Below are 9739 nucleotides of genomic sequence, written 5' to 3' on the forward strand. Positions count from 1 at the left end.
CATTGAGTAGAGTTCCCTGTGCTCTATAGTAAGCCCTTGTTAGTTATTCATTTTAAATGTAGCAGTGTGTGCACGTCCATCCCAAACTCCCTAACTATCCCTTCCCGTCATCTTTTCCCTTTCCACTGTAACTGTAACTTGTTTCTCTAAGTTGGCGAGTTTGTTTCTGTTTTGTAAGTCAGTTCATTTGTTTCATTTCTCTTATATTCTGCATATAAGGGATATCATACAAGATTTCTCTTTCTCTGTCTGACTTGCTTCACTCAATATGACTATCTCTAGGTCCATCCATGTTACTGCAAATGGCATTATTCCATTGTTTTTAATGGCTGACCTTTTGAAGTGGAGATGAGTCACTGAAAGGGCTTTGGTGTAGATAAAAAGAGGTCAAATTGTAGGAATAAAATCTAACTTGTGCTTATTGATTACAGATTAATAACAACATTACTAGCATCTGTTAGATGCTTTCACACCTATTTTTCAGATAATCTTCAAAACAAATCCTGTAAAATGATGTATCCTCTTTTTATGTGTGGAGAAACTGACATTAGGAAAGTGCAAGTGACTTAGCCCAGGTCCCTGAGCTCATAAGAGGCAGAGCCGTTCCTGACTCAGTCTGCAAAGGCTGGACAGTTATTATGCAAGAAGTGGTGTAGAAAGTCATGTGGAGACACATCATAGACTCTGGCACAAGCTCCTACTGTGGCAAACATTGTTAATGCAAGGTTTTGGATGTAATCAGAAAGAACATTAAAAATAAATACAAAATATTACCCTAACTTTATATCATAATTCATACCTGTTTGGAATAGTATGTGTGATCTTTATGTCCAGCTTTTCTAAACGGAGAAAGGTTAGAGCTGGAGAAGGTCCAGTTGTTATTGTTCAGTCGCTCACTTGTGTCTGACTCCTTGTGACCCCATGGACTGCAGCTTGCCAGGCTTCCCTGTCCTTCACTATCTCCTGGAGCTTGCTCAAACTCATGTCTGTTGGGTCCAAGTGACCGGGATTAAAAACAAAGCTGCTCTGAGTGAGTGGTGTCTGTGCATCTCAGTGTGTCCCTGGGAAGCTGCTGTCATCACAGAAATAGAACGAGTTCCAGGGCACTGATGTTTGAAGTCTTATGTGCATTAACATTATGTGCGTTAACTTTGTACTCACTTCTGTCTTCTCCTTTCAAACAGGAAGCAGATACCTGCGATCTTTTGCCCCCTCCCTCCCAACCCTCATCCTTTTCTAGTTGTCTTTCCCTTTTGGGGGAAACCTCCTCTTCTTGCGCTTGGAGTACATTAGCCCTTGAAAGGCTCTGCCCATGCTCCAAGGATGAGAAGAACAAACCGACTGACTTGTCAGTGCTCAGTGATTGGCTCAGAGCTGGTCATGTGACTTAGGGTAGGCTAACCAGAGTAAACTGCTTTATTTGACATATTAGCTTCCTAACCAATGAACACAAACCTGGTGGTTGAAAACAGAAACGAGCTCTCTCTCAGTCCATGAGGCTGGAGTCTGAGATCTATATCCCTGAGCCACAATCCAAGTGTCAGCAGGGCTGCAGTCCCTCGAGTGGCTGCTGCAGTCCAGTGGCTGGACTCCTGGCTGCATCACCTCCCACCTCCCCAACCCCACCCCTGCCGTGGTCACACAGCCTCTTCTTCTTCTGTGTGTGTGCTGTCTTCCTCTGCTTCCTCTTGTAAGGACACTTATTATTGCATTTGAGGTCCACCTAGATAATCGAGGATAATCTCCCGCGTCCAGGTTCTTAACCTACTCATATCTTCAAAGACCTTATAAGAGGACACATACTGGTCTGAGGGGTGAGGACCTTTCATCTTCGAGTGATCACTACTCAGCCTGCTATATGTGGGCAGAGTTAAAGAGAGGAAACTTGTCTCTTTAATTCTGGACTTAGGCTTCCGGTGGGCGAGCCTGTAGACTTCTTGCCTGAGAAGGGAATTCAGGAAGAAGTGGAGCAGAACAGAGAGAGAGAGACAAGATCTGCTGACATTCTTTCAGGATTCAGCCAGGCCCCAGGCGAGGCCAGCCTCTGGACTACAGGTTCTTTTAGCCTTTCAATTCCCTTTTTGCTTAAGACAGATTTTTTTTTGGTCTACAAATAGACCAATATAAATTTTGTCTCCACTATTAGAATACATCTTCTGAAATAGAATCTCAGATTGGTCCCATTTCATAATCTAGGGGATTGGAAATTTTCTACTCAAAGCCAATGCTTTGGAATATCCATGTGTGCATTTTATGATCAAAGGTAGAATCAAGTTGTTTCTGAGAATTCCTGGTATTTTGTTTGCTTTTTCCATTGTCCAGAGATGTTTCTCATCCCCTCCTTCCGTGCTGCTTTTCTTTCCACTTCACCTGACTCTCACTCTATTTCTTTTCCTTTCTCACTTCAAAGGTTTCCTAATTGAAATGTGCTGAAGCAATTGAAATGTGGTACCTTGGTGAATTTCTGCCAGACATCATAACCTTTGGACCTGGTAGCATCTTGCTGTGAGAAGAGACAGTGTATATTGATGGAAGCTTAGAAAAAAGGATCATAAGAAAGTTCACACTGGTAAAGTTCTCCTATGAAGAGAAAGTAAGAGAAAAGAATTAAGTTGTAAAATGGGCAATGATCTGTCAACAATTAAAATATTTGGTATAAAATATTCTGAGCATATAAAGTGAAATACATGTCACAGATACAGAAATGTGGGGCCATGAAACCAAGTAGATTTCAAGATCAAATTTCAAGAAGGTGGCTTTCAAAAACGTGTTTTATAGTGTTTCTACTAACGAGGTAGAAAAATCTGGGCTGAACAGCTGAATACCTGTTGGGTGTATGGCCAGGTGAAAATTAGATTGAAGGGAGTCACGACCCATGTTTATCCAGAGGGAGGTCTTTGGAAGATTTGCCAAAGGCTGTCTTTCATCTGATGTGTTTATTAGTAACTTCAATCAGGCCAGAATGACATGTTTGTCAAATTCAAGTATGACAGGAGCTGGAAGAGACAGAGATGACTATACTGAGTGATAGAATCGAAAATGAATCCCCTCAAGCTGGATCTAAATCTAAGGAAACCAAAGTTAAATGGCTTCTATATTAGGATCGCATTCAAGTTTACAAACTCAAGATGAGGGAACTACGGCTTAACTGCACTTTAAAGGGAAAAAAAAGTTATTTTTGGTTAACAGCTAGATCAACATGAGCCAAAAATGTTTTCAAGTTGCCAGAAGAGTTCACTGAATCTTGGTTGTCGGGTGACCAACAGAGTCCAGAACCAGGGAGATAACCAAGACCTTCAACCCAAAGCAGTTGCTATACTTGCAGTAAGAACCAGGTAAAGTTGTTTTGGTCCAAAGGACAGGATCCAGGTGATGAATGACAGGAGACCATCCAACCCGAGGAAGTATTGCAAGGACTCTAAGTGAGCAAAATTAAAATTCCTAAGTCATAAAGATGTGTCTTCAACATTTTAAATGATACAAAGTCCCAGGCTCTATTCTGAGAAATTTAGACTTGGTAGTTAAGAAGGAGACTTCAGTAATTTATCTTTTTACAGACCACTCCAAGTGATGATCAGACAGATTAATTTTTTTCTTTTGGCCGTGCCATGCAACCTGTGGGATCCTAGTTCCCTGACCGGGGATGGAACCCGCGCCCACTGTATTGGAAACATGAAGTCTTAACCACTGGACTGCCAGGGAAGTCCCCAAGACAAATTAACTTTTAAAACACAGATTTTAGATCCCAGAGCAGCTTCCAACATATTTTATATGCCTGAGAATTTTTTCTTTCCAAATTGTACATATCTTTTAAAGTATTCCTTAAAATTAATCCATCCTCAAACATATATTATGTGTTTATCCTTTGCTAGATACCAGGGTTGGGTTACACAGGAGTAACTGCTGCTCTCAACTCAGCCTGGCCCCCAAGTTCAACCACATCAGGAGCTTTGGGAAATGCCCCACCCCCACCTTCAGCCTCAGGGGCTGTAATTACAGGGAGGACCTGGGCATCTCATTCCTAAAAATTTTCCCTGATGCATTGCCTGTGACACTCAACAAGCCCTTTCTTTTGCTCCGGAATTCTGTCTTTTATAAATTGACGTTTTATTTCAGGGACTGCTAGGGAAGGGATGATGTAGGTAGAAACAAAGGCTATAAAGGTGAACCGACGCCTGTGGGCTAATCAGTTATGATTTTGCCTCTCCAGACGTGCGGGAGGCACCCCACCCTCTGCACATCTGCCTGTGACACAGGAGGCCCTGGGGAACCAGACCCATCATTTGTGCCCGTAACAGTGGCTCAGAATTTCACACGTGTCACCCCATTTCTGATTGTGTGCACTCAGCCAGGGACACGAGATCTCCTCTAACTGTGGGATTCTGTGTTTGAAAATAAAAGTCACATTGAGTGTTTCAGACTTTTGTAAAACCTTCCTGGCAGCCTTATTAATTTACTCTTATTTTGGTACTCACTGTTCTTTCTGTCTGGGTGGTTATTTTAAAATGGGAAAGGAACCTAAATTAGTATTATACATTTTAAGGCATACATTTGCATCCATCATGAACTTTAATTTATACTTCGGCCAAATAATTTTAACAGTTGCTATAAAATCAGTTATTTAATAATAGTTTTTACTACCATAGTGAATGCAGCAGTAGACAAGCTTAATAGCCTCGTGTCCACAACAAATTTCCAGCTATTACGTTTACATCCCCCACGCCTTTGACAACTCCATGGACCAGTCAAATTCCCACTGATTGCATTATTTGAATCATGGTAAAATCTAGTTCACCATGTGCCCACAGTAGTTTTTTAGTGAATACATCTGTTTTTCCAACCTCAATCTCTTTTGCTTTCTCTGATTTACGTCATTATAAAAACGACTGTTATTTTCAATAGAATAATTTTCTGTAATCATACATGTACCCCTTCACAGGACATCTGCAATTCCGTTCCAAGGCACAAAGAAGAAAATGTGCATAAATGAACTACATTTAATATTTATACATGTAGTAGTAAACATAAGAGGAAATTTCAAGGGGGTTAAAAAAAAAAAGCATATTTTAGACATATGCCAAGGTAGTTAAGTAAGAAAATTTAAATTGGGCAATTGGAAATGTAAAATTAAAAAGGATAAAAATATAACACTAACTTGATCTCTCTTTTTGGCAACTTGCTTTTTAAAATTATGTTCATTTTCTTAAAAATACGACTATGACTTTTAGTTCCTTAAACTTGAGGTAACTTTGATTATCTGAATTTAAGAAACTCTAAAGCTATCTAATCTGATTAAGTTAAATACTAAATTTATCTAATTTATCTTCGTGCACGAGTGCTCAGCTGCTTCAGTCGTGTCCGACTCTTTTCGACCCATGGACTGTAGCCCGCCAGGCTCCTCTGTCCATGGGGATTCTCCAGGCAAAAACACTGGAGTGGGTTGCCATGCCTTCCTCCAGGTAGTCTTCCCAACCCAGGGTCTGAACCCGCATCTCCTGAGTCTCTTGCATTGCAGGTGGATTCTTTACCTGCTGAGCCACCTGGGAAATTCCAATTTATCTTTGTATCAACCTCAACTAATAAGACTTGTTTTTTTGCTGGCTTAATTTTCTATTTATCTAATTTATATTACCAATTCATTCCAAACTCTACCTACAAATATCTAAATCTCCTCCCAGTATGTTTAAAGATGGTGAAGCACAGAAGAGCCTGGTGTGCTGCAGTCCATGGGGTTGCAAAGTGTCGGACATGAGCTGGCGACAGAACAACAACAGTATTTTATTAATTTCATCTTCTTGCAGACATTCCTCTTGGACTCTTGGCTTTGTGCATCTTTCTCTGGATCTTCTACACAGATGTTCTCTTGTGATCTCCTGATGCTTTAATCCTGAGAAGTCTGTCTTTCTCTGTTGCTTCTCTTGTTCCCCGATTCTATGCTGTTTAAATTATTGGTTTGCTTATCAGTCTGCAGTTTCCTCAGAAGGAGTTAATTTTTCCTGAAACTTTGCATACTCAAGTAAGTTTTTCTTTCAGCCTCATAGTTTACTGCAGTATGGCAGAGAATGCATTCCAAATAGGAAATAATTCGTTGACAGCTCTGCTCGGTTGCTTTCCAGCCTCCTGAGCGCTACTGAGAAGTTGAAGTCATTCTGCTTCAACGGTCCATTTTCTGAAGCCATTTCTTCCTGTCTGGAAGCTTGCAGGGGTATTTTCTTGATCCCATTGTTCTGAAATTTCACAGTAATGTGCTGTGGTTTGAATAGATTTTCCTCGATTATGCTGTACACTCAAAGAACACTTTCAATCTGGAGGACCTTCTTTCCTGGGAAATTTTCTTGGTTTATTTCCTGATTATTTCTTTCCCACTGTTTTTTCTTTTCCCTTAGAGCTTCATTTTCTGGAAAATAACTATTCCTGGCCTAATAAAGATGATTTTCTCATCTTTCCCCCTGTTTCTCATTTCCTTGTCTTTTTTGTTCTACTTTAATGGAAATGAAATTTGTTTTACTTTAATGAATAAATTCATCAGTTTTATTTTTCATCCTTTCTACTGAATCTTTCATTTCTGCTATTATATTTTTTATTTCTCAGAGTTCATTTTTATTCTCTAGATATTCTTTCTCTACAGCATCCTGTTCTTATTTCAAAGAAGTTCTATCTCATTGCCCTAAGGATGTTATTCATAGAATTTTTTTTTTTTCCAGCCACATCAGACCAAAGCATATGTGATCTTTCCCGACCAGGGATCAAACCTGTGCCCCCTGCCTTGAGAGCATGGAGTCTTAACCACCAGATTACCATGGAAGTCATGATAGATTTTTTTTTTTTTTTTGTAGATTTCATGTCTCTGTTCCATACCTGGGTTATTTTTCTCATTATTATTAATGGGTTCTTAGTAGAGGTTTCCCCCTATTTGCTGGTGTTCTCTACTCATTTTTAAAACTGGGGCTTTATCTTATGATCATTAAGTTATACCTCAGTAGAGCTCTAAACAGATAAAAGAGAAATAATGGGGTATTAGGAGGCTGAGGGGAAGTTCCAAGCACATGGGTGAGGCTTGTCAAGTTCAGTGAGCCCCTGGTTGATTTCACTGGACAATTTCAATGTCAGACTCTACGGAGTGTCTCCTGGGCTGGTCAGATTGTTCAGAGAAGAGTCTCCCCTCTGGAGGGTAAAAGCCTGGTCATCAAGTGTTCTAGGAGCTGAGTGGGGAAAATTGGTTTCAGTGTTTCAAAATTCAGTATTTACACCGTTCCTTAAACTCCATTTTCAGCCTGGGACTCCCAACCTCAGTGGTGCTGGATGTCCTCAGGCACTGTCACCTCCTGTCACCACCTTGCCTGAGCCTGACCCTCCAGTCTTCCTCCAGAACCGACGAGAGGCCATCACCTGGGTGAACGGACAAAGGATGGTTTGATTGAGAGGGTTGTTACTATAGTTGAGCAAACTTTTAACCAATCCATCTGCTTGCAGCCCACCTAGACCCCTGCTTCCTAAGTCCTCTGGGACTTCAGGTCCTTCTCGAATTTCTTAAATGCCGACATAGTGTTTGTCCTTGTTCTACTGGGTAGATTGTCGTTCTTCCTTCTGCTTTTCCATTTTCAAAATTTTGTTGCCCTTGCGCCCCTCCCATTTATCGTCTTTGTGATTTACTTCTTTCCCCCCAACCTTATCCCTTTTTAAAAAGATTTCCATATTTTATTCTCAAGTCTTATTTTAAGTGATGCTAATTACAGCATTTGAAGGGGAGGATCTAATTCCATACAAAATGGAAGACGCTAAAATGTGCCCATTAAACTGCTAAAAAATAAACTGATGGTGAGAATACAACAGAAGTCCAATTTAGATTCTGTATGTTGTCACCACATGATTATCATGATCTGGGCTTTCAGGAGAAGGCAAAGGTACATGGGTGGGTTCAATACACTAAAAGTGTGATGAATTTATGGGTCTTTCTGCCCTCAGTCTTTTTCCCTGTAACAGGGGGATAAAGACAGGCTCATGATACTATTTATAAGATATAATCATTTCATCTGTGTACCACTTTACGCTATACAAAGGGTTTTACATACATCTCCTTTCATCCTCCTGATACATTTATAAGTCAGTTTGGGAAGGTACTGTGAGTCCTTTTACTTCTGCAAACTGAACATCACAGAGGTTCCTGTGCTGGAGGCCACATGCCAGCCAGGGATGGAGGTGAAAACGCGGTGCTTCTGGGTGCCTGGGGGCCTGATGGAGCTATTTGAACAGAACAGATGACAAGGAGAGCATGAGAGCTGATTCTGGAAGCTGATTGAATGTCTACATAATTTGGAAAAAATGAACGTATTAGGCAGGGATAAAAGACCTCAGTTTCTACCAAGCAAATGGCTAAAAAAAAAAAAATTCCAGGTAAACCTATGGTTAGGGAGACAGAATGAAACCCAGAAATTTAATCAAGGTTTCAAGAGACCGAATTAGATTCCCTGGTACGGATGCGTATGACACAAGCCATTATCTCAGCACAAAGCCCTGTTTCTTAAGGTTAAATACTGATGTTCTTATCTTGGATGTCCTCTGGGAATCTTATTACTTTCATGGCTATTCTTCTATATTAAAGGAGCACAGAAACACAGAAGGCAGCACACAGTATCTGCAATCACCACCTACAAGCATCTCTCTTCTTTGCTGAGCTGTACGGCCCATTTGGAAGAAATATACTAGAAACCTTGGGGCTTATTGTCCTTTGTTTCATCCTAATTCTGTCATGTTTATCTTTAGCCCCTATTTAATCAATTAACAAATAGCCATGGAGTCCCTTGGCAGGGAGCCCTAGAGAAGATACAAAGAGGGAAGAGGCGGTCTCCACCCTGGAGAACTCATTGCTTTTGATGGAGTAAGACATCAAGACATCACATCATAGCAGTGAGGTCCAGGTCTCAAATCTTACCAAAATAGGGGATACTCACATTGTGTCACAATATGTCACTCAAAATAATTCATTCATTGAACATGATCCAGCTACTTTCCTGGGCAGCTATTGAGTGATGCTGGCTGACCTGGTGGGATTAGGGGTGTGTTGGATTTGGGATTTCAACAAGAGTCATGCCATCTTCTTAGACAATCCTCTGAAATTGGGCCATTGACCCCACTGTTCTTGGGCAACTCTGCCATGATGTCCAGCCTCTTGGTTCTACTCTCATGTCCTTTTTTCTTCCAGTGTATCACTGTGGCAGGAAGAGGGTGGCTCTCTGCCTTCTGTTCTCTTTGACATGGACTCTCAAGTACGACCTGCTCCCTCCCAAGGGGACCGCATCCTATCCTCATTACAGAGGATGTAATTGGGTATCACGGGAAGGGAGAAAATTCTGCTTAAAATCATCTCTCATACCCTGCCCTTTGAATTAAGCATCATGAAGGAAATACACAGAGTACAAAAAATGGGGATAAGAGGTGAGACCTGGATTCATTCATTCACTAGAGAATTCCTTCCCCAGTGAGGCACTCACTGCAGAAGGCACTCACTGCAAACTGAAGGATGAGAAAAAACCAACATGAAGATGTATGTTCCCAGGCAGAGAGAACCATAAATTAGGTGCAACAGAATAATAAGTCATGTTTGATAAGTTGGTAACGAGAGAGGACAAGCAGGTGGGAGGTGAGCTGGGTCTTCTGGGTGTCCCCAGGGATAGTTCCTCCTTCATGGATCACAGCCTTGCTGTGGTGAAGGAGCTTGCTGGGAATAACTCTTGAGAAT

The 9739-nt window shown here is 41.0% G+C and overlaps 1 long non-coding RNA gene across 1 annotated transcript; it reads left to right on the forward strand.

Annotated features, from left to right (window-relative positions):
• The first annotated feature begins 1603 nt into the window (after positions 1–1603).
• LOC129635903 (uncharacterized) lies at positions 1604–2661 on the forward strand. The gene is made up of 2 exons (XR_008706526.1): positions 1604–1690; positions 2411–2661. It is a non-coding gene; the product is annotated as an uncharacterized LOC129635903 (long non-coding RNA).
• Positions 2662–9739: the final 7078 nt, after the last annotated feature.

This window comes from Bubalus kerabau, chromosome 21, assembly GCF_029407905.1.
Source record: "Bubalus kerabau isolate K-KA32 ecotype Philippines breed swamp buffalo chromosome 21, PCC_UOA_SB_1v2, whole genome shotgun sequence".
NCBI classification, from domain to species: domain Eukaryota; kingdom Metazoa; phylum Chordata; class Mammalia; order Artiodactyla; family Bovidae; genus Bubalus; species Bubalus kerabau.